The sequence below is a fragment of the Sceloporus occidentalis genome, unplaced genomic scaffold (genome assembly GCF_023333645.1).
Source record: "Sceloporus occidentalis isolate IW3139 unplaced genomic scaffold, rSceOcc1.0.p SCAF_1, whole genome shotgun sequence".
NCBI classification, from domain to species: domain Eukaryota; kingdom Metazoa; phylum Chordata; class Lepidosauria; order Squamata; family Phrynosomatidae; genus Sceloporus; species Sceloporus occidentalis.
Window position 1 is genome coordinate 235,472,909 of NW_028316981.1, and position 14,352 is coordinate 235,487,260.

General features: G+C 41.1%; 1 protein-coding gene across 2 annotated transcripts in view; it reads right to left on the minus strand.

Moving 5' to 3' along the window:
* KANK1 (KN motif and ankyrin repeat domains 1) overlaps nucleotides 1-14,352 on the minus strand; it is a 71,924-nt gene that overhangs the window by 28,394 nt on the left and 29,178 nt on the right. Inside the window, exon 1 of one of the 2 annotated variants that reach the window (XM_089490266.1) lies at nucleotides 10,128-10,146. The exons of the other annotated variant lie outside the window; for it this stretch is intronic. The gene's annotated coding sequence lies outside the window, so the exon portion shown is untranslated. Of the gene's footprint in view, nucleotides 1-10,127; nucleotides 10,147-14,352 lie in introns of those variants that run through there. 2 annotated transcript variants of the gene reach the window in all.

Below are 14,352 nucleotides of genomic sequence, written 5' to 3' on the forward strand. Positions count from 1 at the left end.
ACACACACACACACACACACACGATGGCAGAGAAAGTAAGAGGTGCTGAAATGCCAGCAATTTAATTTGATCAAGATCAAGATCAAGAATCAAGAAAAGTCATCCTTGACCAGACCAAAAGCCTTTCTAGGCCAAAATGCTGTTCATATGCAGTGGCCAAACGACAGCCTAGGAAGCTTGCCAGCAATGCAACTGCATATTCTATTCCATGTTCCCAGACATGATGAGCAGAAGCATTTTGACTTGGATATATGTGTGTGTATGTCTGTGCCTTTAAGTCACCTGTCAACTGGTGGTGACCCCATGTAATTCATAGGATTTTCCCAGATGTGTGTGTGTAATGTCTGTGCCTTTAAGTCACCTGTCAACTGGTGGTGACCCCATGCATTTCAGAGGGTTTTCCCAGTTCCTTCCTCTGCACTATAGGATACAGCACCTGGTGTTTGTTGGTGGTCTCCCATACAAGTACTAACAAGGGCTGAGCCTGCTTAGCTTCCAAGATGAGATGGGGATCTGGTACTTTTAGGGTATTTAGCACCCCTTACAGGGAGGTATGTAGCCTTCCTGAGAAGCCCTAAATTGATAGCTCCAGCCTTCAGAAAATTATCTAATATTTTTAGAAGTTGTCTAAATTGACAGTCATCACAACATCTTGTAGAAGCTGTGTGAAGAAGTATTTACTTACTATATGTTGTTAATCTCCTACAATTTAGCTTTCTCCACCTATCCATATACCAGGTGTAATTTTATACATCTTTATCACATCCCTTCTCACTTCCCTTTTTTCTAAACGAAACAGCCTCAAACATTATATTTTATCATAGGGGAGTTTCGCCACCTTTATAATTCTAGGTCTGGTGACCAGAACCATACAAAGTATTCCAGATGTGGTCACACCACAGATTTATATTGTACCTATATTAGCTGTGTTCTTTAAAAAATAGCTTTCTAATTATATCCAATATGAAATTTGCATTTTTACAGCAACCAGAAACACTAGTAGGATATTAAGATTTACCATATTTGGATCATCTAAGGCCCTGAAATTTCAAACCAAAATCTGAAATCTAAGGCTGGCCTTTGGTGAAGGACAGGCCCAGTTGATATCATTAAGTATGAAATATGAAGCATCCACAACAAACATGCAATTGAGATTTTTTTAAAAAACTCCACAAAGTCTAACAAATGAGATAACATTTCTCTAAATTTTCCAAGCTCAACCCTAAACAGACAAACAAGCAAAATAATAATAATAATAATAATAATAGTAATAATAGTAATAATAATAAATTAAAAATAAATAAAAATAGCAGGGTTTTTAACATCTCTGAAAACACTGCATTTAGGAATGCATGGGCAGGGTATTCCAACTAATGTTTTCAATGTCATCTTTTGGAGAAAAAAACACATTTTTCTGTCACCTGTTTTTAACACTTTCCAAACATTTATTTTAATGCATAGGAGTTGCATTCCAAGAATCAGTGGTTTGAGTGTTGGACTATGACTGGAGATCAGGATTTGAATCCCTGCTTGGTGACCTTGGGCAAGTCACATTCTCTCAGCCTCAAAGGAAGGCAAAGGCAAACCCTCTCTGAACAAATCTTGCCAAGAAAAACTCATGATAGGTTCACCTTAGGGTTGCTGTAAGTTGGAAGCAACTTGTAGTTAACAAAACAAAGTTGCATTCCAACCAAAGAAACCTTTCCGATCAAAAATAAAAATTTTCACATCCCACTTTAAGATTTACAAAGAAAGGTTATCTCATTAACAGATGCCCCTTGCTGGACACACTAATCTTTCTTACAAATATTACAAACATTTTGGGGACATGATGACAACAGATCAATTGGACAAAGTGTGTCTATTCAGAAACAAACATATTGTGTTTAATAATACTTAAAACTTTAATGCTGAGAATCCCACACATCTCAGTCATGGTTTCAAGATTCACAGGGGAGCAAAAAGAGAAGAAGAAAGAAAATGAAAGGAAGAGAATAATGAGGAAAGCAGGAGAAGACAAATGTAGCCTAGAGACTTGGGCCCGTTACAAACGGGCCTTTGTGGCGCCCCCATCACGTGCTACGGGTTGGCCGAGGACCTAGCATCCATACCGGCCTCACCCCTAGCACGTGATGGGGGCGTAATAATGGCGGCGCCCTATACACACGGGTGCCGCCATTTGGATGTATCAGACGTATAGAGTCCGTATGTCGCGCCCCAGATGTGGCGCCGCGAGTGTGCGAGTAGCGCCTTGTGGCGTCCCATCCGGGGCGCAAGAAGAAGTGCCATTTTGGCGCTTCTTCTTCGCTGCGTTCAGGAACCGCGCGGTTTGGCTGCTGCGGTTCCTGGACGCAGCAACTAGCGGCGGTGGCAGAGCGCCACTTTTCGGCAGTCTGTAACTCGCCTTGGTGAGCCAGCAAGGCATAGCAGTTTGAACATTAGACTATGACTTTGGGGACCAGGGTTTGATTCCTTGCTCGGCCATGAAACCCACTGGGTGACCTTGGGCAAGTCACATGCTCTCAGCCTCAAGGGAAGGCAATGGCAAATCTCCTCTGAACAAATCTTGCCAAGAAAATCCCATGATAGGGTTGTCATAAATCGGAAACAACTTGAAGGCACAGAACAACAGCAGAGAAAGACGACGAGAGAGAGAGGTGGACAAAGAAAGGTGACAGAAGACAAATCAAACTATGTATTAAAAGTTTCTTTAAAGTTTTCTTAATGCTAAAGCATGGAAGCTTGAGCAATTCAATGTTCTCTGCCTAACAAAGGGGCTTCTTGCCTCAAAAAGGACAGAGAGAATCTGGACTTTAAGATGCTTTGTCTTCCAGTACTCACATGGCTAGAAGGAGGAGTGGCCTGCCTGCATGGATATCCTACAGTACCAGCTTAACTAAGAACAACAACATCAACATCTTGACAAAATGCAGGTCTGTGACATACCTCATCATATCCCTCCACCCCCACTCCCCCAGTATGATTTTTTTAGACCTTTGCCTGGTGAAGAAGCCAGTGGAGCTTCAAAAGCTTGCATCATATATTTTGTGCATTTTGGTTGGTCCAGCAAATGTATCTATTTTGTGGATTCTGGATGTTATTGTAGTTTGCTATATGCCAACATGGCTTCCCATGGATATATGTTAGGGGGAAGAAGAAAGACAGCAAATAAGAAGTGAAAGAGAAAAAAATTAGCCAAGGGAGGTAGGTGGGTGGGTGGGTGGGGAGAATAAGCAAACACAATAAAGGGGTTCTAGAGGACGAATACAGGGAAGAGTTGCTAGGGTGGAGCACAAAGAGGATAAAAGAAAGATTTAGAAAAGGGAAGCAGAAAATGTGTTAGATGTGGGGGGTTTTGGGGGGGGGGGGAGGAATGAAGGAAAACCAGAATAGGAAATATTTAAAGAAATAGAAAAAGGAATCAAGTGCCTATGCAGAGCTGAAGAGGAAACACATTTGTATCAGGCTTTTTGCTAACAATGGTACAGCCCATGTGTGTGTGTGTCACACAAAGAAAGGTGCACCTTCAACCATTTAGGATAGGATGAAGATGTGGAAACCAAACTGGAAAAGTAAAAAGTATAAAATAACATAGGAAAAGTCACAAAGCAAATCCAGTGGTACAATATTCTGCTACTCCTGAGGCAGCTCTACATTTTCCTTTGCAGATTGCTTCTTCCTACTGAGCCTTGGTGCTACTTGCAGATTCAGGAACTTTTGAGAGGGGCAAGAACAAAAGAGGTGCTCAGACAGACCTTCTATGGTTTATAGCAGCAGCTGCAACATGGCCAAATGAATGAAGAGCCAAAAGTGCACAGCAAAACAATGCTTTTCTTTCCAGGGCAGCATTCTTGCCCTCTGATTCTCTCTGCTTGTCCTGAGACTTGGGAATCCTAGTCAACATATTAACTCAGGTATCCACTGCAACTCCAGGATCCTTTTCTTAGTCAATCACTGTTTCCCCAACCCCCACACCATCAGTTTATATGTAATTGATATGTAAGCTAGGATTTTTGGTCAGTAACTATCAGTATACATTTGCTTACAATGAATCTCATTTGCCATTTTGCTGCCAATTTTCCCAATTTGAAGAAATCTTTCTGGAAGTATTTACAATCTATTTTTATTCTGAACCCATTAAATAAGTTAGTGCTATCAGCAAACGTAACCACTGCAGTATTCACTCCTAACTCCAGGTCATCTCTTAACAAATTACAGAGCACCGATCCCTATACAGTTCCCTGAGGGACTTCATTACTCACATCCATCCATTGTGAGAACTGATAATTTATTCTTACTCTATGCCTCCTATTCCTTAAGCAGTTTTCTGTCCATGTGAGAACTTTTCTTTATATTCCACAACTCCTTATTACAAGCCGTTGTCTCTAAGCCTATGGAACAATACACCCTGGATAACTCCTTTCCTATGGAGGATATAGCTTCTTGACCTATATTAACTTATGAACCTCAAAATTTGGGATCCTTTCCAAACCTATGCCATCTTTTTACAACACAAACACTTTCTAAAGATGGGCTGCTCATGAAGAATGGGAAGCATGCATTTGGTAACAGCATGACAAGTCTGCTAAAGAGGGCTTTAAACTAAATCCTTGTGGGGTTGGAGATGACAGCTCAAGCATCAGCCCAAAAGCATACTCTAAACATGTGAGTTCTAGAGAAGAAACTGAGGGAAAGAATGATATCCACAGAAAAACAGACAGTAAATTCATGGTGAGAACAAACAAAGCTTTAAATGTCGATACACAAATGCACTGACTTTGGGAAATAAACAAGATGAGCTCGAAGTCCTAGTGCAAGACTTTATAGGCATAACAGAAACTATGGAGTTTATCACACGGAGGTCCTTCCATGTGCTAAACGTCACGCAAGTGCCCCCAAAAGTCATGCAAGCGCCATGGGTGTGCTCCCTCATTTGTGGCTCCTGCTCCATTCCAGTCATGCACTCGTAACCGGGGGAGCCTCCTGAAGTGCTTTTCTGTTAAGAAGGACATGCTGTTAATAAGAAAAGCGCTCCAGGAGGCTCCCCTGGTTACGGGTGCATGACAGGAACGGAGCGGGAGCTGCGATTACACTTCTGTAGTGCCATGGGGATCACACCCATGGCGCTTGCGTGATGTTTGGGGGGCACTTGCATGATGTTTAGCACATGGAAGGACCTCCGTGTGATAAACTCCCTAGTGGGATTGTTTCCATGACTAGAATAATACAGTTGAAGGTATAATCTATTCAAAAAGAATAGATGAGGCAGAAAGGGAGGGGGAGTCATTTTCTATGCCAAAGAGAAATTCACTTGTACAGAAATCCATGAGCCGACCAGCTGACTGTATTGGGGGAATAAATAAATAATTGCAGCATTGTGGTAGGAGTTTATTACAAGCCAGCAAACTAAAAAGAGGTGATAAATTACGCTTTTCAGAAAAAAAATCTCAGAAATCTCAAAAGATACAAGAATTAGTAGTTATGAGGCACTTCAATTATATTATATCTGCTGAGAGACTAACTGTGCTAAGCATAGGGTCTCCAACAAATTCCTGATATGCCTTGCAGATAATTTCCTATTTAAAAGGCAGAGGAAAGAACAAGCAGATCAGTAATCCTGAACTTGATCCTAAACAACAGAGAGGAGTTAGTAAATGGAATCAGAGTAGTCAGTACCTTAGGGGGAACTGACCATGTAATGCTAGAATTCACAACTGTGGAACAGGTCAAAGTTGAGTGCAGTCAAAAACAAGTCTTGGATTTCAGGAAAACTGATTTTAACAAATTCAGAGAAATACTGGGTGGAATCCCATGGCTAGACATGCTGAAGGAAAAAGACACCCATCAAGGGTGGGAATTCTTGAGGAAGGACTTGCAAAAAAGCACAATCACAAATACAGGTAATCCCATCTGAAAAAGCCAATGTGGCTGCACATTGGAGGAAGTAAAAAGAAAAAAGGAGGAAGTAAAAAAAAAGAGAGAGCAAGTATGAAGAATGGAAGGAAAGATGAATCACCAAGGAAGAGTACAGATGTGTAACCTATAAACAGAAATAGGAATAGAAAGCTAAACCTCAGAATGAGTGGAGACTGGCTAGACCAGCAAAGAGCAACAAAAAGGAGATTTTCAGATACATTTGAGGCAAGAGAATGACCTATAGTGGGGCTGCTGTTCAGCAAGGATGGTAAAATGGTAATAGATCATAACGAAAAGGCAGAACTACGCAATACCTATTTTGCTTCAATTTCCCCCAAAAGCTAACTGTTTGCTTCCATGCAGCAGAAGAGACCTTGGCAAGGGAACTGGATTGCAAATCAAGACTGATAGAGAGTTAGGCCCTAAACAGATTGGCACTTTGTGCCTGCCTGGGCCCACAAGTAGGGCTAGATAGGGCTGAGTGGTTACATGCGGCCAGCCCTATTTTCGCCACCGTGCACCATCTTGGGGCGCACCTGTCCTTACGAGGCATGCCATGATGACGCAGAGGCATCTGAGCACTCAAAGCTGGCTGGAAGTGGCAATATCATGACACACGAGCGTGCCTATCGTGCTCCTTCAAAGAAGCTACCTAGAGCAGCTTCTTTTTAGGGAGCAGGTCAGTGCTGCAGAATGCAGCTGCTATGGCACCAACCAGGAGCAAAGATGGGTGGCTATGTATAGTCCCTTAGTCAGGAATCATCTAGCTAACCTAAATGAGTTTGAATCTGCACGGCCAGATGAACTGCATTCAGTATACTGAAGGAACTTACTGACGTACTCTCTGAACCCCTTGTCATAATTTTGGAGAAATCATGGAGAACAGGTGAGTTGCCAGAGGACTAAAAAATAGCAAACATTGTTCCCTCTCTTCCAATAAGATGATCCAGGAAACTACAGACCAGTCAGCCTGCCCTCAATATCAGGCAAAATATTAGAATGGATTATATAGGAGTCTGTCTGCAAGTATCTTGATGACAAATGCTCTATGAACCAGTATGAGTTTATCAAGAAGAAATCCTGCCAAACTAATCTCTTTTTCAGACCAGGTTACTAGTTTAGTTGATGGTGGGAATGCTGTGGGTGTCACTTATCTGGACTTCATCAAAGCATTTGATAAGGTACCCCTTATTTTGATTAGCTAACTGATTAAATGTGGGATAGATGAGAATACTATCAGATGGATCCATAAATGGTTGGAAAACCATGCTCAAAGGATCATCATCAGTGGCTGTGCTTCAAACCTGGAGGAGGTCTTGGGTGGAATGCCTAAGGGTTCTATCCTAGGGCCATCACTCTTCCAAATGTTTTATCAATGACTTAGATGACAAAGGGGAGGGAATCCTTATCATGTTTGCAGATGACACAAGATTGGGAGTGATGGCTAACACACTGGAAGATGGGAACAGAATTCAAAATGACCTAGATAATCTAGAAAATTGGGCTGGAATTAATAAAATGAAATTCAGTAGAGGCAAATGCAAAATTCTTCTTTTGGACCAGAAAAAAACAAATCTACAGATATAGGTTGAGTGATACAGCAGTACTGCATGTGAAAAGAACCTTGGGATTATTGTTGACCATAAACTGAACATGAGCCAGCAGCGAGATGTTGCAGCAAAGATGGACAAATGCTATTTTAGTCTGCATTAATAGAAACATAATTTCCAAGTTGAGAGAAATAATAGTCCCATTATATTTTGCATTGAATTACTGTGTTAAGTTCTGGGTGCCTTGTTTTAAGAAGAATATAGACAAGTTGGAGCAGGTTCAGAGAAGGACTATGGTGATAAGAGGTATGGAGAACAAAACCTATGAGGAAATGCTGAAAGGGCATGTTCAGCTTGGTGAATAGAACACTGGTGTATGTGTGGCCTGACTACACTCTTAAATACCTGAAGAGCAGTCACAGAGAGGATGCGTAGGCCTGCTGTTCCCAAGGGTAGGACCAGGTCTAATGGTTTTAATTTAATTTTAATGGCCCATGAGGCCCTTTCCACCTCTTTCTAAAGTTCTGTGATTCCCTACTAACCCTCTGGACTGGATAGATTGCTACATAATTTGGTTCCTTGTATTCTGGTTACCTATATTTATCTTTGGCCTGGCCATACTATCTGAGAAACTTTCTAAATCAAGATAGAAGAGAGGTTCTGGATGTGGGCAGGGATGGCTGGTGTGTGGCACACCAGAGGAAATTTATCAAATTCAACTAGTTTGAAAAGAAGAGGCAGAGGAAGCAGTAGTAAGGTAATTTATTTCCTTCTTAATATGATTGTAGTCTCAGAATCTGAGAATTTAGCATTAGAGGCTTTTTAATTAATTGAGACACACCTATGGCCCACATAACAGCTTTTTCAAACAGAACTTTCAGGTAAGCACTGTCTAGTTTAAATATGGTTAGGGAAGATATTAAAGCATTTTGGGAGCCCATCACAAATTCCATGCACTAGCAAACCAGTCAATGCAATACGTATATATAATAAGAGTAGCAAAATATTGTGAGATGGTTCGGAATGTACACATCAGAATGATATAAGATAATGGTGAAAGAAAGGAAGTTCTTTTTAGATTATGACTGTTTAAGACTCATCCCCTCCCCCACTCCCGCTTATAATCTGAAGTGGGTAATCACCCATATATTTGCAGAGGACAATATAGCAATATTTTTATTGTACAATACTTAAGATTGACCCTCCCCATAAAACACCATTGGAGACATAGAGCTGGGAGGGCACATGGGGCATGGAGTCAAACCCTCTCCAGTATCTCTTTTTGAAGACAACCAAAGAAGGAGACCTCGCCATCTTTTTAGGCAACTGGTTTCTGCTCTATTTCATGGAAAGTAGGATATAAAATTTGAAAAAAAATACAAATACAGTACCCTTTGACTATATACTAGTGCTGTTTAGAAATCAAGATCTTCTGAAATATTCCATTTTTTTGGACTTGATACCACCTTTCTTCCCAATGTTTCTTCATCAAAGAAACCATTCAGCAAACATACATCATTCCTTTTGACATGAGGCTCCTGGAAGTTTCCCCTACAGTTGGTCAAAGCTATTTTTGTAAAAGTATTGCCAAGTTCTTGTTCATTATTTGTTATTCTGTGCTTAAACACTTTAAAAGGCAATAAAGATGTTTCTGTTCTCTCAAACTTTTTATTTTTAGCCTTTGCCATATTAGGATGAACTACACTAAGGTTGTGTGTGTGTGTGTGTGTGTGTGTCAGAGAGAGAGAGAGAGAGAGAGAGAGAGAGCGCTGACAAGGTTGCAAGCAAGCACTCTATATTCAAACTCTAAAATCTAATAATACATTTTGCATCTCTTTAAAATAAATGTTCAGCAGTTGTACTGACTGCATGTAAAATGAATAGGACATCACCAGGGAAAAGATGCTACATAACTCTTACGTGGCTCATGATTCTTTAATGTCTTCAGCAGTTATACTTCAATAAAAGAACTTCATTACCCTGAGCAATTCCTGGAGGAAAATGCTAGACACGGTCAGTCAACAGTCTCATGACTCAGAGGTCCTGAAAAGTTAATATTTCCTTTTTGGAAATGCCTTATATTTGTATGTTTCATACTGAACCTCATCAGTTCCACAAATAAAAGGGGTCCCATGTTCAAATTGCCTATATATAAGTAAAGTAATATATGAATATGTATCCTTTCCCTGCCTGGCAAAGCAAAGAATCTGTGGGCACCCATCTAGGAAAGGCACTCCATCCCTGCAACTCAGACCTCTGTAGGCTAGCATCTGGCCAATTACAGTTATCCACTCCCTGACACTTTTAGTGGTTATCTGAGTATTGGAAAGCCTTCAGTATGAGTGATGGATCCTTTAGTAAGATGTCTGGCAGTGAGATATACTTTCCAACCTCTCTGTATAACACTACACCCATGTAACAAAGTATCTTTTCTTGTTCCACTATATTTTGAGATCTCTTTGTCACACATAATTATTAGGATTATTCAGCATTTTTAGATGTAGGCTAAATATGTGAAGAGAGAGAGTGAAATAGCCAAACCCCTCCCTCCCTCCCTATCATCATTATTATATTTATTTCTATTTATTTGTAATGAATAGAATGGGCTGGATGAAGGGGAAAAAATCTAGAACTGAATCCAAATAAGACAGAGGTGCTTACTATCAAGGGTCCCAATCTGGGAATGGAGGTATGCCAACCAGTTCTGGATCAGGTCACACTCCTTCTGAAAGACTGTGTTCACAGTTATGGAGTACTCCTGGATCCATCCTTCCAAATGTCAGCTGATAAGCCAACTGCATCCCTTCCTAGAATTGGAGGACCTAAAGACAGTAGTGCAAGTGGTGGGATCATTAGGTGGAAGTGACGATGTTCTCTCGGAGTTTGTTATACAGTGGAAAGGAGAAGCCAGGCATAGTCAGACACGCATTCTAGACTTTAGGAGAGCGGATTTCAATAAACTTAGAGAAATACTGGGGCTGATCCCATGGTCAGGAATATTAAAAGGGAAGGGAGTTCAGGATGCATGGGAGTTTCTCAAAAGGGAGATACGGAAGGCACAATTTCAAATAGTTCCAGTGAGGAAGAAAAATGGGAGGTGTCTCAAGAAGCCAGGATGGATGACTAAGGAACTTTCAACTGAGCTAACTTTTAAACGGAACATGTATAAGAAATGGAAAAAGGGGGAAATCATGAAAAAGGAATTCAAAGAAATAGCAGGCATGTGTAGGGGTAAAGTCAGAAAAGCTAAAGCGCAGAATGAACTCAGGCTTGCTAGAGAGGTTAAGAACAATAAAAAGGGCTTTTTTGGATATATCTGCAGCAAAAAGAAGAAAAAGAAAATGGTAGGGCCACTGAGTGGAGAAGATGGCAAAATGCTAATAGAAAATAGAGAAAAGGCAGAATTACTCAAAACCTTCTTGTGCTCAACCTGAGAATAATGGAGCAGAGGAATGGAGCAGAATAGGGGAATTTCAGCACAGAATAAGCAAAGAGATAGTACAGGAATACCTTGTTAATCTAAGGATCAGATGAACTACAGTGGTACCTCGGGATACGAAATACCCAGGTTACGAAATTTTCGGGATACGAAAAAATCCCATTGGAAAACATTGTTCCAGGTTACGAAAGTTTTTTCGGGCTACGAAAAAACTTTTGGTGCTTTTCGGCGCGATTTCACACGGAATCGCGGCTTTTCCCCATTAGCGCCTATGGGAATTCGGCTTGCGAAAGCCTTTCGGGTTACGAAATTGACAGCGGAACGAATTAATTTCGTAACCCGGGGCACCACTGTACATCCAAGAGTATTAAAAGAACTGGCTAATGTAATATCGGAGCCATTGGCAATAATCTTTGAGAACTCCTGGAGAAAAGGAGAAGTCCCAGAAGACTGGAGGAAGGCAAACATTGTCCCCATCTTCAAAAAGGGAAAAACAGAGGATCCCAACAATTATCGTCCAGTTAGTCTGACATCAATACCAGGAAAGATTCTAGAGCAGATCATTAAACAAAGAGTCTGTGAACATTTAGAAGGCAATTCCATAATCTTAAAGAGTCAACATGGCTTTCAGAGAAACAAGTCATACCAGACAAATCTTATCTCTTTCTTTGATAAAATTACCAGCTTGGTAGATGAAGGGAATGCTGTGGATATAGTATATCTTGATTTCAGTAAGGCCTTTGACAAAGTTTCCCATGACTTTCTTGCAAACAAGCTTGTAAAATGTGGGCTAGACAAGGTAACTGTTACATGGATTTGTAATTGGTTGACCGGCCAAAGCCAAAGGGTGCTCAACAATGGCTCCTTTTCATCCTGGAGAGAAGTGACCGGTGGGGTCCCACAAGGCTCTGTCCTGGGGCAAGTGCTATTCAACATCTTTATCAGTGACTTGGATGTCAGAATTGGGAGCATACTTATCAAATTTGCAGATGACACCAAATTAGGAGGAACAGCTAATACTCCAAAGGACAGGATCAAAATTAAAAATGACCTGAATAGACTAGAAAGCTGGGCCTAAGCTAACAAAATGAAATTCAACACAGAGAAATGTAAGGTATGTACTGCACTTAGGATGGAAAAATGAAATGCACAGATATAGGGTGGGGGATACCTGGCTGAATGAGACTACATGTGAAAGGGACCTAGGAGTCCAAGTAGACTACAAGTTGAACATGAGTCAACAGTGCGATGCGGCAGCTAAAAAAGCCAATGCATTAGGCTGCATCAATAAAAGTATAGTGTCTAGATCAAGAGAAGTAATAGTGCCACTCTATTCTGCTTTGGTCAGGCCCCACCTGGAATATTGTGTCCAGTTCTGGGTACCACAATTCAAAAAGGATGTTGAGAAACTGGAGCGTGTCCAAAGGAGGGCGACTAAAATGGTGAAGGGTCTGGAAACCATGTCTTATGAGGAACAACTTAGGGAGCTGGGTATGTTTAGCCTGGAGAAAAACAAGGTTAAGAGGTGATATGATAGCCCTGTTCAAATATTTGAAGGGATGTCATACTGAGGAGAGAGCAAGCTTGTTTTCTGCTGCTCCAGAGAACAGGACCCGGAACAATGGATGCAAGCTGCAGGAAAAGAGATTCCACCTCAACATTAGGAGGGACTTCCTGACAGTAAGGGCTGTTCGACAGTGGAACACACTCCCTCAGAGTGTGGTGGAGTCTCCTTCCTTGGAGGTCTTTAAATAAGAGTCTGGATGGCCGTCTCTTGGGAGGTAATTTGATGGAGAATTCCTGCATGGCATGGGGTTGGACTGGATGGCCCTTATGGTCTCTTCCAACTCTACCATTCTATGATTCTATGACCAAGGCTGGACTTCTGCAATGCATTCTACATTGGGCTACCTTTGTTCCATGTCTGGAAACTCCACCTGCTTCAGAATATGGCAGCTAGATTGATATTGGATACATCTAGAAGTGATCCTATTACACCAATCTTAAAAATCACGCCACTGGCTGCCAGTTAGTTTCCAGGCAAAGTACAAAGTATTGGTTATTACCTTTAAAGCCCGACATGTTTTCCGTCCGGGTTACCTACAGAATCACCTTCTCCCATACAATCCACCCTTTAAACTTAAGTCCTCTGTGAAATGTTTGCTCCAACCAGCCAGGACTAGACTGGCAACAGCTTCCCAGAGAACCTTTTTACCTGCTGTCCCCAGACTGTGAAATGACCTGCTGGAAAATATACAACAGCTGAAAACACTGACGGCATTTGGAACAACATTGAAGATGCATCTCTTTCAGCAGGCCTACCCAGTCAATTTTAAATCATGATTTTTAAAATTTGTATATATTTCTAAAACATGTACTCAACATGAGTATATTTTTATGGTTTTATAGTATTGTATTTTAACAGTTTGTTTTATGTGTTTTCTTTCTTTTTCTTTTTAAATTGTATTTTGTATTTTACAATGTTGTACCCCGCCTTGAGCCTTGAGGAGAGGTGGGAAAGAAATTAAAAGAGGTTGTTGTTGTTATATCCGGCTTCTCCCCTCCCCCTCCCCAGTTCAGGATCAAAGTGGCTTACAACAAATTAAAAGCACATACTTAAAAATTCACAAGATACCAAAGTAAAAATTAGATCAAACAACCAAAATATTAAAGTCAAATTAAAACATACATCACCAGCACAACAATTAGCAAGACTAGTGTGCTGTACCTCTTCCCAGTTATTCAGCCTAAATACCTAAGCCTACTCTTCAATACTTCTTTTCTGTTTCTGTGGATGACATTTCTATTCGATTGGTCCAGAAAGCCCATAATCTTGGTTTTATTTTTGATTCTTCTTTGTCATGTATCCCCCAGATCCAGACCACAGCTAAGGCATGTAGATTCTTTTTATACAATATTGCCAAAATCCAACCATTTCTCTCTGCCTCTACTGCCAAGATTCTGGTCCATGCCCTAGTGGTCTCGCGACTTGATTTCTGTAACCTCCTTCTGCCAGGGCTTCCTCCTTCTCACTTCCCTCCTTTAATTTCTGTCCAGCATTCAGCTGCACACATTATTACATCTGCTGCCCACCATCCTGGGAGCACCAGGATATCCAACAGCATTAGGAGTCCACATACACAGTAGATACTGTTGCTCTCCACACACACTCTTCCTCATTTAGATTTCATTCATTGTGAATGCCTGAACAGGGATACATTGTCCTCAACAATTTGACCACCTTGCCCTGAGACTGTCTCTCCTTTCTCTAAACAATGAGACACAAGATTCCTTGAGACACCCTATACCTGGATTAAGTTGATGAAGAGAAGCTGACACAGTATAGAAATTCATGGGTCCACGTGTGTAGTGGTTCTCAAATACTGGTTCTCCAGAGAACTGGAACCTCATCTCCCAGAATTCCTGGACTCTGGTTGTATTGGCTGG